This window comes from Dermacentor albipictus, chromosome 5 (assembly GCF_038994185.2).
Source record: "Dermacentor albipictus isolate Rhodes 1998 colony chromosome 5, USDA_Dalb.pri_finalv2, whole genome shotgun sequence".
Taxonomy (NCBI): Eukaryota; Metazoa; Arthropoda; class Arachnida; order Ixodida; family Ixodidae; genus Dermacentor; species Dermacentor albipictus.
The window spans coordinates 68,424,877-68,439,631 of record NC_091825.1 but is presented as its reverse complement, the minus strand read 5'-3'; the positions used below and the strand labels follow the sequence as shown (position 1 = coordinate 68,439,631).

Here is a 14,755-nt window from a genome sequence, read left to right as displayed (position 1 = left end):
GGCCGCCTGGTCGACTTGTTTAGATCGAGGATTAGAATTATGCTGTCTGCCAAGCAATTTAAAAATTTGATGCAGCTAAAAATCTGTATATAATACGAATTGGAGCAGACAGTGGAAGCCAGAGGTATTTTATTGTTGTTGACGCACCGACAACCGGCCGGTAGGATGGAAACACCGAACATACTGCAGATCAAGGGGGCGCGCGGCATCAGGCGATGCAAATAAGGATGGATGCGAGATCGATATCCCACATGCCATCATTGCCATGCCGTTTTTGGCATCACGTCGTAGTAATTTCACCGTCATCAGTCCGTCATGGTAATTCTATTGCTGTAACCCCCGTGGTGGTCATTACATTATCGCTATTCTAGCATAGTGGTTCCAACATGGTGTCATCTCATTGTCCTCATGTTTTTGTCGTACCACGGTCGTCATTATTTCATCACCGTCTTTGCATTGCGGTGATCCCCCACCTTTGTCATTCAATTATCGTCATGCTTTCTTCGACACGCCATCGTTGTCACAAAGTGATCGTAATTTCAACATTGTCATAGCATTAAAATCATTTTACCATCGCAATCTTATTGTCATCGTTTTGTCTCCGCCATTTGAGCTCCTTGATTCCCTTCGCCTTACATCCGTCGTCTTTGTATTGTCGTCATCCTAAGGTTGCGATAACATGGTCCTGACACGATAGTCATGATTAATCGGTCGTCTTCATGCCACTGCCATTCTTCAATTTTCGTATTGCGGTTACGATCGTTCCACAATCTTCATTCTGCCACACTGATTAGAGAATCACCATATCATTTTCTTTACGCCGTCATCACGAGCCCCTGGATTTTGACGTGCCATCGTCATACATTCATCTTCATGCTATCGCGGTAATTCCTTCGGCGACATACATGGCATTCGCATGATTGAGTGCAACGAGTTTATGCCAAGCGAAGCAGTGCCCAATGATAACGTGTTCAACTGGGTTGGCGGGTATCTACTTGCAAATTATCCCTAATTAGAATTGGTGTTCTTCAAAAAAGGTACACAAAAGCTTCGCTTAGCACTGTTCGCACTGCGTCATTGGATCTGCAGACATTTTAGACGGCCAACATATTTACGTATGCCTGACTGAGACCTGTCTGGAGCACTCATCATAACTCAAGCTGCCGCTTTAGAAATGCTTGCCTCTGTAGTTCTGCTCTCGAAGCTAGAACAATATTTTTGTGGTGCGTAAATATTTTATGAACACTTCACTGATACGTTGAGTGGTGCTGGTAAATAGAGTGGTATCATCACCTCTTTCGATAGCTGTGTTAACTTATGTTATTAAGAGTGGAAGGCTATGTTTTCAGTTGCCTAACTTATATTTTGTAACAGATATGCTGCGGTAGTGAAGAAACTGCTTGCCCCAGACTTCTCATACGGCATGTGGACGGTCGTTTATGATTCGCACGGTGCTGCTAACATAAGTGAGTCTTCTTTTTATGGTATATTATGTTCTTTTCAGTACAGCTCTTAGACGCCCGTCCCTGCGTTGGGCGTCGGCGTGCCTCATCCTTGTCCTACCTCGTAACCAAGCGAACGAGCACAGCGCAAAATGAAAGTGAAGGCAAAGCGCAGCGAGATGTGAAGGAAGAGAGTGCGAAGAGGAAACCGAAGGAGGAATCTACAATAAAAGCGTCAGGGAGAAAAGTGGAAAAGGAGCGAAGGGTAGACGGCGTGGGGATGCCCTGTGTTGCCGGCGGCGCCGGAAGCGGCAGCCGCGTCGGCGATACCATTGGAGCTTTAGAGGGCAGGAAGGCAAGATAGCATGAGGTAGGTTGGACTACGTTCATCCGCGATGTCAGCTGCTGAAGTCAGTCAATGGTACCAGTGTGGGCGACGGGGATAACTGCTCCTGCAAGGGGCGATTGCGAGAGGCTACCAGTGAAGCTCGTTGTGATGGTCCCCTGGGTGCTGTCGCCGCTGGCAGTGGGGGTACAATCTCCCCGCAAAGAATGGCCACTCTCGTCGTTGGTGGAACGAAAGCGTGTGAAGAAAAGCGTAGTGCCACGCAAGACGGGCTGTGCGGAGCCGATGGGTGTGTTATGGCGCCAGAGTAACACGCGTCGTCTGTAAAGAAACAAAGTGCTGCATGAACGGAGGTCTCTCTGGGGTGGCTTGTGGGAATCGCACCGATGTGACCCCCGCGCGCTGCCTCTCGCGATCTCCGAATTATCAACTCAGTCACGCCAAATTTCGCTCCGTTTGCAATGTGCTGCACGAGACAGATTGTCCGTGCCAGCTATGCTATTCACACCGTTCTCTCTCTAATATAAACCGAGTATCTTTACAATCATAATACAAAATATTGACATGTGAAATGGAAACATGTGTACAGCTGCGCTCAAATTTGGCATGTGAGAGTATCGTACTCGTCGGTGAATGTTTTTTTACTTCGCGCACTAGAAAAAGAGCTAGATGATTATCTGGGACCACGTCAATGCCAATAAATTATATCTGCAGGCAGACATGATTTGCGACGAAGAAACAATGCGATCGATTCTCTAAAAGACGGAGTATTTACTTCACAGTTACAAATTCTGCTGTCCATGCTTATAATAGAAAACTGACAGGAATTGTGATATTTGTCCGATTCCGTGTTTATACATTTCACAGTGGCCTTGCAAAGCTAAACAACTGGCGCAAACTATTCGTTTAATGTGTATGGCCGCGTGCGTGTCAACTTGAAGCGTGGATCGCGATTGAACCTTCCTGGAGCAAAGTGGAGTGATGTAAAATAAAACTTCACCGTACCGTCTGTTAAAGCAGCCTATCTGAACCCCTGCTGCTAAAGTTACTATGCGTCTAATCACGAGTTGTGCAAACCACCAATCGTAAGCAGATTGTGGTTAGATGGAACTGCGATTGCAGCGTTACATTACGCGGCATGTTTACGTTACACCGGCATATGGCGGTCAACGGCGCTTCACGGCGCTGCGCGTGTAATCAATTAACTCAGTGAATAGTTTGACGCCACTTATTTCGCTCTGCGCGACTTCTCTCGGCCTGCATATAGGAATACATAACTAGACTTTTATGACAATTCCTTAGAATTTTCTGTATAAAAATCGGCCGTAAAGGTGGTAACTAAGAAGGTGTTTATGTAAATAGGCGAATGCCTTGTTTTGCAATGCCTTGTTTTGCAAACGTATCTGCGTGACTCAGTTATTAATTGGTGGTGTCATAATGCTTGTAAACTTTGTATGCATAAAAAGTGTTCGGTGGAGAAAATAGAGCGCACAGACTTTGTGGTATTTCTTCTCGCTGCCTTCCTGTAGCGGCTCTACAAAATACCTTCCTGTATTTGCAATAAAGGTGGATCGAATGGCTTTATATATTCGTGCCTAGCACTAACGCTGCCCAATATTGCGATCCGTCTTCAAAATTATTTCAGTAAGATGATAAATACTAAGGTGCCTCAAGGACGCCCTAAATGTAGATGAGGAAATATAACAAGAACACAGAAAATACGCGAAGGCAAATTGCACCAAAATAACAAGTTGGCTCCTTCAGTGAGGGGTGCCATTTTCTAAGCTAAGTAACAAGTAACAGAGTGTATGAGAGGAAATGGCGATGCTACGATGTTTCGTATACAGGAACTGGTGCTGTTATCGGATCACGACGTGGCAGCAACATAAAAAGTTCAGATGACGGCTGTCAAAAACGGCAACTAATATAGAAACTAGATTAGCTTTTAATAATTTTTTACGTATATTTATGATTTTAATCAAAACGGCGATGATGCCCTTTAGATGATGGGTTTAGTGGAATTTGTAACGATCGCGTGGGAAAGGCAGCTTAAGCTTGTTCTTAGCTTTTTTATTCGAAGAATCGAACGTTACTAGCACGACAAATAGAAACACATATCCAAGTTATTACTGAAAATTCAGTAATTAACTTTTAAGTATGTTACTTCACAGCATATGTTGCAATTTACGAATTGTAGATGGTCAGTTTGCGAGACGTATCCACTTCAAATGAATTTTCAGGATGACACCAGTTTCGAGATATAATTTCGCCAAGTGTTTAACGAAATACATGTGCGTTCCAGTTACATTTGTGATTTGATGCATACAAGAACGCTTTGTCAAAAAAGTATTTGGGGCAACGGTGAATTTTCACGGCACGTTTGATGGCGCCTAGCCCCAAACTGGCGTCTTTCTCGAGATTCACTCCAAGAGGATACGTCTTGCAAACTCCCGGGCTACTATTCGTAAATTGTATGATGTGCCATAAAGTATTCAATTAAACAGATAATTAGTGGATTTTTGTTATTTCGTTGAACATGCGTGCAAGAAATGTTCACCTCTCTGGATGATCAGCTGAAAGGTAAGAAATATGTTATCTGCAACGTGCGATATTTAAACATTCCATAAAACTTTAAAATTATCACCCTCTATATAAATTATGTTAATAATTCTATCTTTTGTTATTGATGAATTGTGAACAGTTTTGGCCGGAAGAGCACGATTCTTGTGCTGCACTTAAGTGACCAAGATTGAGAGTGAATAGAAATTTTGCTGTTACCTGGTCATTCATCAGGAAGGCAAGAATCACAATTTTCTTGTGCAGCATAGACAAATACGTGTAACACATGAGCCTCAATGGTTTTCCGAATGCACCAATAGCGCAATGCCAATATCTGCATGTCACACACAGCTTAGCGCTGAAAAAAAATCAAGAAAAAAAATTAGAGAAGTTTGTAGAATTTCCGCGACAAAATTATTGTCACGCTTTCAGCATAAAATGCATCAGTTGCTTTTCTGACCTTGTAAATATAGCGTGTTTTAATGGTAGGCCTCACAAGCCTGTCATAATGCTCAACACATTTGCTTCTCAATAGGGCCTCGAAGCGCCGGAGAGTCTGCCATCCGGGAATGTTTCGGTGAGGACCTTCTTGATTGACGCACCTTGCTTCAGTTCATATTTGCTCTGTCATTTATATTTTGGTGACTTCTTGCACGGGTGCCATAAAGCGAACACTTCAGGAATGAACGACTTGATGAGCTCGTGCCTCACAATACTTTATCGTAAATTGCCATGCTTTTGTACTGGTGCTCCAATAGGGATCTGGATTTCTAATCTCTAGGCTTTATTATCTTACGGCTCACTGGAAACACCAATAGGTTTCTCTCGGTCTGATAATTAATTAAACATGAATAGCATTGTCAGAATCCTAGTGGAGTTGGAGATAATTAGAATTGGCTGCCAGGCAAGACCAAGAATTTAGCAAGTGAATACGAAGGGATATCACTTTTATTATAGGACTAAGGTCCTGCTGGACATAACTAACTGGTGGATATTGAAATCTCATGTTAAGGTATTATAATTTTTATACCTGTGAATGCAGTTTCGATGGCTAATTATTATATTCTAATAAGGTTCTTCGCAGTAATGCAACAAACGTTCTTAAAAAAGAATTTTTGGCTGCACGTTCATTATCCGGGCAATGTAGTGGCAGTAGCGCTAGAAGAAAAGGGCTCAATATGTTGTCGTTGGTCGCTTAAAAAGTGGAAAAACGAAACTGTAGAGCAACTTTCCCGGAGTAAATACAAAATTGCATGTATGCCTGTCTCATGCACAGTCATTAGGAGTTCAGAATTTTTACATTTTCGCGTGTTCAATAACTGGTCCGTGTTATGGTTTGCGGGCAAACCGTAACCGCAGCAAATTTATGGGCAAAAATGACGTTCAAAGACCATGCCTAATTGAAACGAATGGTGAATTCGTAATTTGCTATGGATATCTCGAGCGGTTGCCGATCTGGCAGGCAATATGACAGGCCCCTTTGTGATATGACAGGCCCCTTTGTGTGTGCGACTCTAGGAGAGAACCCTTTTCACACACTGTGCGACTTCACGGGAGGACCCTTTCCGCGAACTGTCAGACTCTAGGGGAGACGCTTTTCGCAAACCTAACAGGACCCGCGGGTTGCCGGTAGAGGATGCAAACTCGTGCAATCGTCACCTGGGAGAAGGGATCCACCGTCCATCCACAAACAGACTCAGTGCCTGCCACGTGACGTTGGCGTCAGCAAAATCCCGCCTACGATTTTAGTGGGCCTATTTAAGGGGCCCCGCAATGTACTTTTTCAATTCATTCCTTCTCTTCTTCTTATCCTTCACCAACCATTAAATAAACAGTGAAAGTTTTTTGCTAGAAATTGTGTCATCCCTACCTGGTCGCCATCGTCTACCGGATGCCTGCAGCCCGCCGACAACGCCACGCTACCCAATAGTAATGCCGGTTTAGGTTCGAGAAACAGGTTTCGCAACACCGGCTAGTAAAATTTTATTGGTTCGTGAATCGTCCAGTACCACTGCTTGCACCACTTTACGAAAAAGCCAAACCCCTACATTTATTATTTGGCAATTCAATTCGCTTTAGCTTTAGGATATTAGGATCATCTTTATTCATATGATATATAGCTGCCAAATGTTTGTTTTATTACGGTGGTCTTAGACAACACTCTGTTTTCATGTCAATTTTTTTAACGCTCTTTTGAAAAAGGAAAATTTCTACAATGAAATGCGGGCAGTAAAGATGTTCTCGATGCCCTTTTTACTTGTAAGGCGTTGCAACAAGTGGTGTCGATATCGCGCGCTTAGCGGCGGAAACGTTGGGTTATGGAAAGCGAACCTTGAAGGCCAAGCTTTTGTGCGCTGCAAGCTTCAGGTGCGATTGAATTAGCCGGAAATACGTCAACTTCGCTATGTTTAGAATATCTTCTATTGCGTCCCAAATTGCGTAACCGCGCAGATGGGAATGATGTTGGCTATGATCCGCGCACTATCGCATTGAGCTTGTGCCTCGCCTGCCCTCACGATTGCTGGCATACCTCCAGTCCCGAAGCGAGATCTAGAAGCATCGGCCTTTTTTTAATCATTTCCCGGCACCATATCTTGTAACTGTCTTATCGGTGACCCATTCTGGAGGAACCTGTAGGTCGTGAGCGCTTAAGAATCCGCCAAATGGTCATCGCGCGTGTAGGTGCGTAGGAATGGTCTTAAAACGAGTTGACAGAAATATCAGGCAGCATTGAACAATACTGTTGGAGTCCTGCTTTGAGTACTCAAATAATGTCAGGCTGATGTGTCGATGGCAGCATATTGTTGTTTATGCAGTTACGCGGTTTTAAAACAACGTTCTAAAGCACTTCGGAGTAAGTAGGTTAGTGCAACATTAATTTACCAGTTCAGCCGTAGCTTCATCATGGCGACTAATTTACTCATCCCCATTTACTCGGAAACCTTACAGTAATTTTTAAACATAGTGATCTTTTTCCTCGTGCAAAGCATTTGTAGGCAATGCTAAGCCAGGTGTTTGTAACTAGTTTATTTAAATTTTGTTGGGGTAACTTACACAGCATTCTTTATCTGTTGTTTGCAAAGCTACCGCTGTTTCATCTTTGAATTTGTTATAGCTCTCCGAAGAAATGAACAAATAGGTTCTTGTTTTTGCAATGTGCTCACTTGGCATACGCTTGCAGCATCAATTAATGCAGTGTCTGGTGTTAACATGTTTCATTTATTTAGTCTGATATTTCAACATGCCCCAAGCCCGGATCGCTGGCCCAAGTAGGAGGCTAACGAAGGTTGAAGGGTGGCGCTATGTACAGTGCTTTGCTAATAAAATGGGATATTTGGAGGGCTTGGCCACCGGTGCTTGTTTCGCCACCGGTGAGCGTTCGCGAAGGCGAGCTGGCGCATCGTGGTAGGCGCTGAGGGCGGGAGTGTCGGTGACGCAGTAATGCTGCCTTCGGCCGACAGTCGTTCGATATGCGTTTCACGGTGGCGCTGCCGGAGCGCTGCAAGACGCGGCATACGCACCGCGGTCGCCAGCCGCACCTTTCGAAGAGGACGTGTTGTGGTTGTACATTCGCGGGAGGTTGGTAGTGCGCGCGCGACAAAAGATTTTATTTCACGCTTTCGCGAAGTGCTAGCGTGACGGAATGTTCCGGAGCAGAGTCGAGGTGGTCGCTGTATATTGCGTGATCAGGAAAACAAGAAGAGTGGGCGCAGAGAACCGTATAGGGCACTTACTAGGAAAAGGGAAGAAAAGTAAAGGCACAAATAAAAAAACAAAGTCAAAACAAAGTACTGCGAGCGCTTTTAGCATTCGCCCTTTTGCATGCGGGACTTTATAGGTAACCGAATACTTCCTTATATCGACTCTAGTGGCCATGACGGGCCACATTCGTATAAAGGCAAAACTTTGGAAAGGCAGGCTGCTCAAGACGGAGGCTATGGCGCTGCGCTGCTGAGCTCGAGGTACGCCTCGCCCTTTCCCCAAATTACGTCGTATCTTATAAGTTTATTTGAACTATAGAGCGAGATATTGTACCTTTCCAATGACCGACCATTTTACATGCACAAGGTATTTCAGATTACCTTTAGTATTCTTGTGGACACAATAAAATTACTGAACGGGAGCTGCTGTACAGTATATTAATATTCTTCGACGTGCGTATTCATGTAGTTTCATGGTTTTACATTCCACCAGATTTCTCATTGTCTCCTAGCCATCTTTTACTTTCAGCGAAATGTGAAAGACGCCTTCTAAGTTTGAAGGATTCAATAAACAGTGCTTCGTGTGCAAGATTTCTGTCAGTTTCTTGTACTCTCGCTAATGCCTGTGTGGGCTTAACCACACGTCAGACAGCTTCGTAAGTATATTGTTTTCCGGCACGTAAAAGAAAAAAAGAACCGCTAGATGACTTTGAAGTGGAGTAATACTGTTTCACACTTTCCGCAGGAGATAGGGTTGTGAAGATTGCGCTGGTGGAAAGTCACGTTGAAGAAAGGGCACACTACGCACCGGGTACCGGACCATATACTTTCTTTCTTTGGCACATGACCCCACGAATGCCTTGAAACAGGAGAGTTCTTGATGAACCATCTGTGTCACCCCAATTGCGGTGCACGTTCAATACCGTGTTTTCTTATATATTGTCTGTATTCTTTGTACACTAAGCGATGGAAAATTTGGACGTAAAATACAATTTCTTTATGTGCTGAAAACGCAGCCGAGGTTTGATCCCGCAACTGGCTTAGCAGCGCAACAGAAAAGCCAGTACGCCACCCACACGGAAGGTCCTCAAATAATGTAAATAAGCCTTTTGTTGTCAAAGTGACTACAGGTATTTTTTTATATTCTCTCTTGCATAAAAATTCTAAATATTTGGTATTCGATTCGGCATTTAAAGCTCCTTTTCTTACAGATATTCATAATGGATTTGAAAATTTCACTATATGCACACCCCAAAGAAAAGCCTTTGATGTGCTGCTAAAAGGTGCAGTGAGAATCTCCCCCTCATCTTTTGTAATGAAGTTGCACAAAAGAGGATTAGGTGTGACTTTGCTGGAATAGCAGTTGCACTGCCATAAAGCCAGATGTGAAAGGAATAGTTGCATTCCAGATGAAGCCACACTGCAAGAGAAAGCTTAAAAGGTGTAGGCTATAGCATGTGAAAAACAAAGTTTCATCGCGAGATTTGTATTTCATGAAAATTTTTTTTGGGCTGCTTTTATAAACGCTTGAAAGCTGCTCGTGTTGATTATGATAATTTTATGCAGAAATAAACTGCTCAAGATATTCAAGAATGTTTTTGGTATACAGAGAACAAAAGTTTTGCCCATAGCAAAGCAATTGGCAGTTACTGTTAAGATGCTGTGTATTACAGGAGAGAATGTTACACAATAATTTTAACTTTAACTTATTTCACACGGTAAAAGGAAGCAGGCACTTATGAACCTGTATTCTCTTTAGCAGTGAAGAAGTACATAGCGACGTTTGTACTGGAGATAAGGTATTTCTGCGTGAAGATATAATGTAGACTGGCATCTCATCACACAATGTGCAAAAAGTCTGTATATACACAGGTTATTTGCACAACTTGCACTCTTGAAATCGGCAGAGAAGAAATAAATCAGCATATTTATTTACTCTTGATAAGCCCACTGTGATGTTCGAACCGAGAAATAAATTTGCCTGGTTCCGTGGGTCAAGCATGAATTGCATCATATATGACACACCATGCACTTCTGGAAAATTGCGCAAATTGGTGTTCATTCATGGCAATGGGCAGAATGAACACATGAAAAAGTGTCCTTTGTACTAGAAAGAACGCTCAAAAGAATAGGAAACTGGGAGAGTTGTGTTGATTCATGGTAACGGGCAGCAGTAACGAGTCTAACATCGACTGAAGGTTTGCGGTGATTATAACATGGAAGCAGTGTTTTTATCGCGCTGCAAACTTGGGACAATATGCTCAGCAGTAAGAGTCCGTGCCCACCCTAGTGCTTCTGAATGGGGCACTAGCAAAGTCAAGCATTACATGTATTCTGTGCCTTGTAAAATCTGGGTGGTATACTTTCTACCAATTTCCTGCCGTCGACTATATATAGACAGAACTTGGAGATGTTTTGGTGCAGTGTGTTCCCCCTTAGCCTTTCACCGCAAAAGGAGCAGTTGCAGGCTCATATTTAGTGCTTTTCCAGCAAAAAAAAAGTTGGACTGCGTGCCAGCAGCTTGAGGCATATCATAAAAAGAAAAGAGCAAATGCGTGCATCAGCCAGGCATCAGTGTCACTTTTACAAATTGAAATAACCTTACTAGGAAAAGGCTAGGCACATCTGTAATTTCTACAAATGATTTTGAACTAGTGTGTCACGATTCGTGTCTGGTGTCAACATATGAGTTTTCTTATGCTTTTAAGTCTTTGTTGTCCTTGCGTTTTTCTTTTGTTTTTTCTTCTTCTATTGTCGTGTCGTACGATATCTGGGCTTGGATAGCCTTGTCTGTATTTTAACAATAGTTTTCTATAAACAAAATGTAGTTGAAGTTCAGCACTCGTTCAGTGTGGCTCTTTCTTAATCTTCGTTGTTTGTACTGCCCGTTACCATGCCCTTACAGGTTGTTTTGTGGAGCACAGTAGAGATGTTTTCTCGCGAAAGAACAAGTTTCATGGGAATATTTATTCGTTTGCATTGACTATACCTTTTTTATTAGAAAATAAAAATGCCTGCAGTTTTAACAATGCAGATAGCTTGCGACCTGCCATGTTCCAGAAGCTAATAACGAGAGCAACAAACTCCCAGAAGAAAAAAAAATTATTTCTTGGGCTTGCGCCAAGCTCAGAGAGTGCAAAGCAATAGTAAACATAAAAACACGGTGTATAAATGGTCTGTAAAAATGTATAAATGAATAAAAGGCACTGAAGGCACGAATCAGCCAATCAATGATAACATCAAATTTTAGTCGAACTTGCACACTGACTGGAGCTGTTAGAAATACACTCCATCCCTTAAAGCAAAGCATTGTATCAAGTCTTCTAAGTGGTTGCGATATTTTTCTTGCATTTTTGGCGCAGTTTCATACAGAGTGCGCTGCTCCGCTATCAACGATGTGCTTTGTCTAAAACAGAAACTTTTTTTCTTGGTGGGCCCTTGAAGGCTGATGTACAGATTGTGTTATTGAGCCAGATTGTGCACTAGCAGAACACAAGTTGTTGATAGCCGAGCAGCACCGTTTTAGATTGTTGTTAATTATTTTTAGTATCATCTGGTCTCACGACTAATTCTTGTCATTATTTGTTCCCTGCCTTGCATGCACATGCGCAGTTTAATTATATATTACCTTGCTCATGCAATAAATTTTCCAGTTGAAAGTCAGCACTTAGGTTGCTTCCCCGTCTTCCTTAGTTTTCGTTTTCAATGCGCTGTTGCTTATTTGCCATGAATCAAGTGAATCAAATGGTCAATAAATGTACTCGTCACTGCATGGTCATATGCGAGAATTCCTGCTCATAAATTTGCAACTAACCATTTCTCTAGCAAAGCGAGGCAGCCTTAGGCATATCTTGCCTTAACAAAGGCTTGTTTAGTTTTTTTGCAAAAGAAAAGCTCATGCACTTCGAGGTTAAAAGAGAATCACAAGCATGTGACTTCGAGTACAAGCCAGTGCTAGAACGTAAGGGTTCACGGCGGCTTGAACCATTTGCATAAGTTATGAACATTTACAGGACAATGGCACGAACTTGTTGCATAAGATGTCGATGGGGGCCCCTGCGCTGCACGGAGACAAAAGAAAAAAAAAACGTTACCCGTGTTGCTTTTCATGTCACAAAAAGTTAAAAAAGGCGTTTTCGAAACACACCTCAGATGAAATGAATCATTTCTATCGCACCTACCTCTGTTTACAAACCAATGTAATCAAATGTGACCGCTTAATAACTAGAACCGCTTCGTTTCGCAAGTAAAAACCCATAATTTATTTAATTTAGAAGTGTTTCGCAACTTCTACAATTCAGTAGCTTGACTGAGCGCGTGTGTTTATCCTATCTTGCGTCTCGGACAGAAAAGTAGGCCAAATCGGCACGTTGCTCCAGAGATTTTGCATGCTCTACGGTCATTAAATCGCACTGCAGGTTACTTCGTAAACGCAGAACTCGCAACGCGTAATGGTGTAAATTTCCCGCGAGAATCGCAAGCGATGTTTTGGCACAAAAGTCCAGAAATACTGATACCGCATCGTTAATTTCAGATGCTTTACTCACCACTTTGCGATTATCGGGTTTTCATATGCCCCCATCGCGAGAAAGAAAACACAATCTGGGACCACAGAGCATGGCAGAGCAACAACTGCAAGAGGTGCAACTTTAGCCACTCCATTGTGGCTGTGTTTCAAGTTGTGTAGTAGCGTTGTGTAATTCGCCCCTAGCTACGCTAGGGGCGAATTGACCTACGGGTGTTTCCTGCGTTAGTACCTAGGCTAATGGCGTTCTTAGGGAGCAAAGGTGCCCAGAGTCGAGGGCCCTGATACACTCGAAAAATGAATCACGCTACCGGGAGTTGGAAAAATGAGGCTCACTGCGTGCTGCTATTCAAGGCAGTGCGTCAGCACCACTCACACTCAACGCGCTAGCTGGCTCTCCCTGGTCGTCCCTAGGCGGTTGCTATCGGAAGCGTCAGCGACTTCCAACCTTTGACTGCAGATTGCGGTAGTTATCTTTCGTGCGAGCTGGCTGCTAGAGGAAGAAGACATGCGGGAACAAATATCTGCCACAGTCTGACCCATGTGCGTGTTGCAAGAAAACCCAGGACGCGACTCGGCACATCGAAATGGGATGCCATGGTATTCCCCCACTGAGACCCGTAGGTATTACACCTTCATGAAGTGTTGGAATTAAAAGTTGAAATGATTATCTGGCTACCAGTCATCACAAGAAAGAGACAATCAGAGTATTGATATGAAATAAGCTGGAAAGGATTTACATGGTGGGAGTCATTGGAAGAGTAGGTAATAGCATAATACAGTGATAGAAGTTTTAAATATATTAATTAATATCGACATCCGATAGGCCAAACGTTCCGTGTCCGTGTCCAGCTACGTAGCCTGTGCACGGTTCAAATTAAGTGAAACACCCTGTATGGCGCTGAAGCACGTGCCGATTCTTGGTAGTATTAAATTTTAGTCACGTTCCGAAATTTAATTACTCACGCATGTAAATATACCACGTGGGGACAAATCTCACTACGCGAAGGATATGCATGTTCTTTGTTTCAGCTAGTGGGTCAATGCAGCGATTGTCACAAGTATCTTGGAGCGCGAAAAAGAGACTAAGACAAATAAACACAAATCGAAAGTACGGGAGCCTTCGTTTTTTCAGTCCATAATAGTTGTACCAAAAGTACCCAAAGTTGCTAGTTGGCATGCATTCATATTTGGGAAGTTACAAGCAGCGAGAAAAAGCGCGCACACATGCATAGAGAAAGGGATACAAAAAGCGCTTCTCTTGTCATGAGCCCCTCTGTAGCTGTCCGCGCTGCTTATTATTTTCCAACCTTGCATGACTATTCACGGAAGTGACACTATTAACCATCCAACCCAAATGCAAAGCTGTCAAGGTATTCAAAGTACTCACCAGTGTGTTCTCGTTGACGGGCACAAATGGCGCCAAAGCCGCCAGAAGTTTTGCATGGGCTCCTGTCGGCAGCCCGAGCTTTTTACGCTCGCCTGTTTCCAAGATGGCAAAACGCACCACGCCCGCCATCTCGAAAGGTACTACTGCCGGACATCCAAGTTCGTAAGCTGGCGGGAACCGCGGAGCTCGGGAAGTGCGCGTACTCGTAGAAGCGCGACGGATAGCGTAAGGAGCATATAGGAACTGAGCGCCAAAACGAGCAATCGCAGGGAATTGTGGGGCGCGCCATTAGCTATACTAGCTTCTGATTGGACGGATGACGCCGTGGAATCAGAGGCATGCCCGGCGCTCGTATGTTTCTGCGCGGTTTCAACTGTTGGTCGCGCGAAGCTTTCCGTCCGCTTTGTCGACCAGCAGTGTCGTACCATTCATGCCGCTGATTTCTGGGTATCAATTCGCTCTGAGCGCGACGATGACGAGCCAAGAAAAACAAGAATACGCAGTTTTTTTTTTCAGGATACGCTGTTTTCACAAGCGAATTCTGGTTTTGTTTCGGCAGCCTTTTCTGTTTCTGCCAGGTTTAGCTTTACGACATTTACCGCTGCTTCGACGCACCATCTCCGACTGCTGTGCCCGCGGGTCAGTCAGATGGATGAAAAAGCTATCTTTATCCGATAATTTATCAAGCAAGGTTTCTACTTTTGCGGTGCTGCTTCTGTTTCCTTGCGCGCTCGTCCGGGAGTGGCTCGGAGCATGTGTGTGTGTGCGTGTATATATATATATATATATATA

At 43.5% G+C, this 14,755-nt stretch overlaps 1 long non-coding RNA gene across 1 annotated transcript; it reads right to left on the bottom strand.

Moving 5' to 3' along the window:
* Nucleotides 1–134: 134 nt before the first annotated feature.
* On the bottom strand, nt 135–14,180 carry LOC139060479 (uncharacterized). The gene is made up of 3 exons (XR_011514860.1): nt 13,964–14,180; nt 4,567–4,705; nt 135–2,109 (listed from the first exon to the last, which is right to left on the bottom strand). It is a non-coding gene; the product is annotated as an uncharacterized lncRNA (long non-coding RNA).
* Nucleotides 14,181–14,755: the final 575 nt, after the last annotated feature.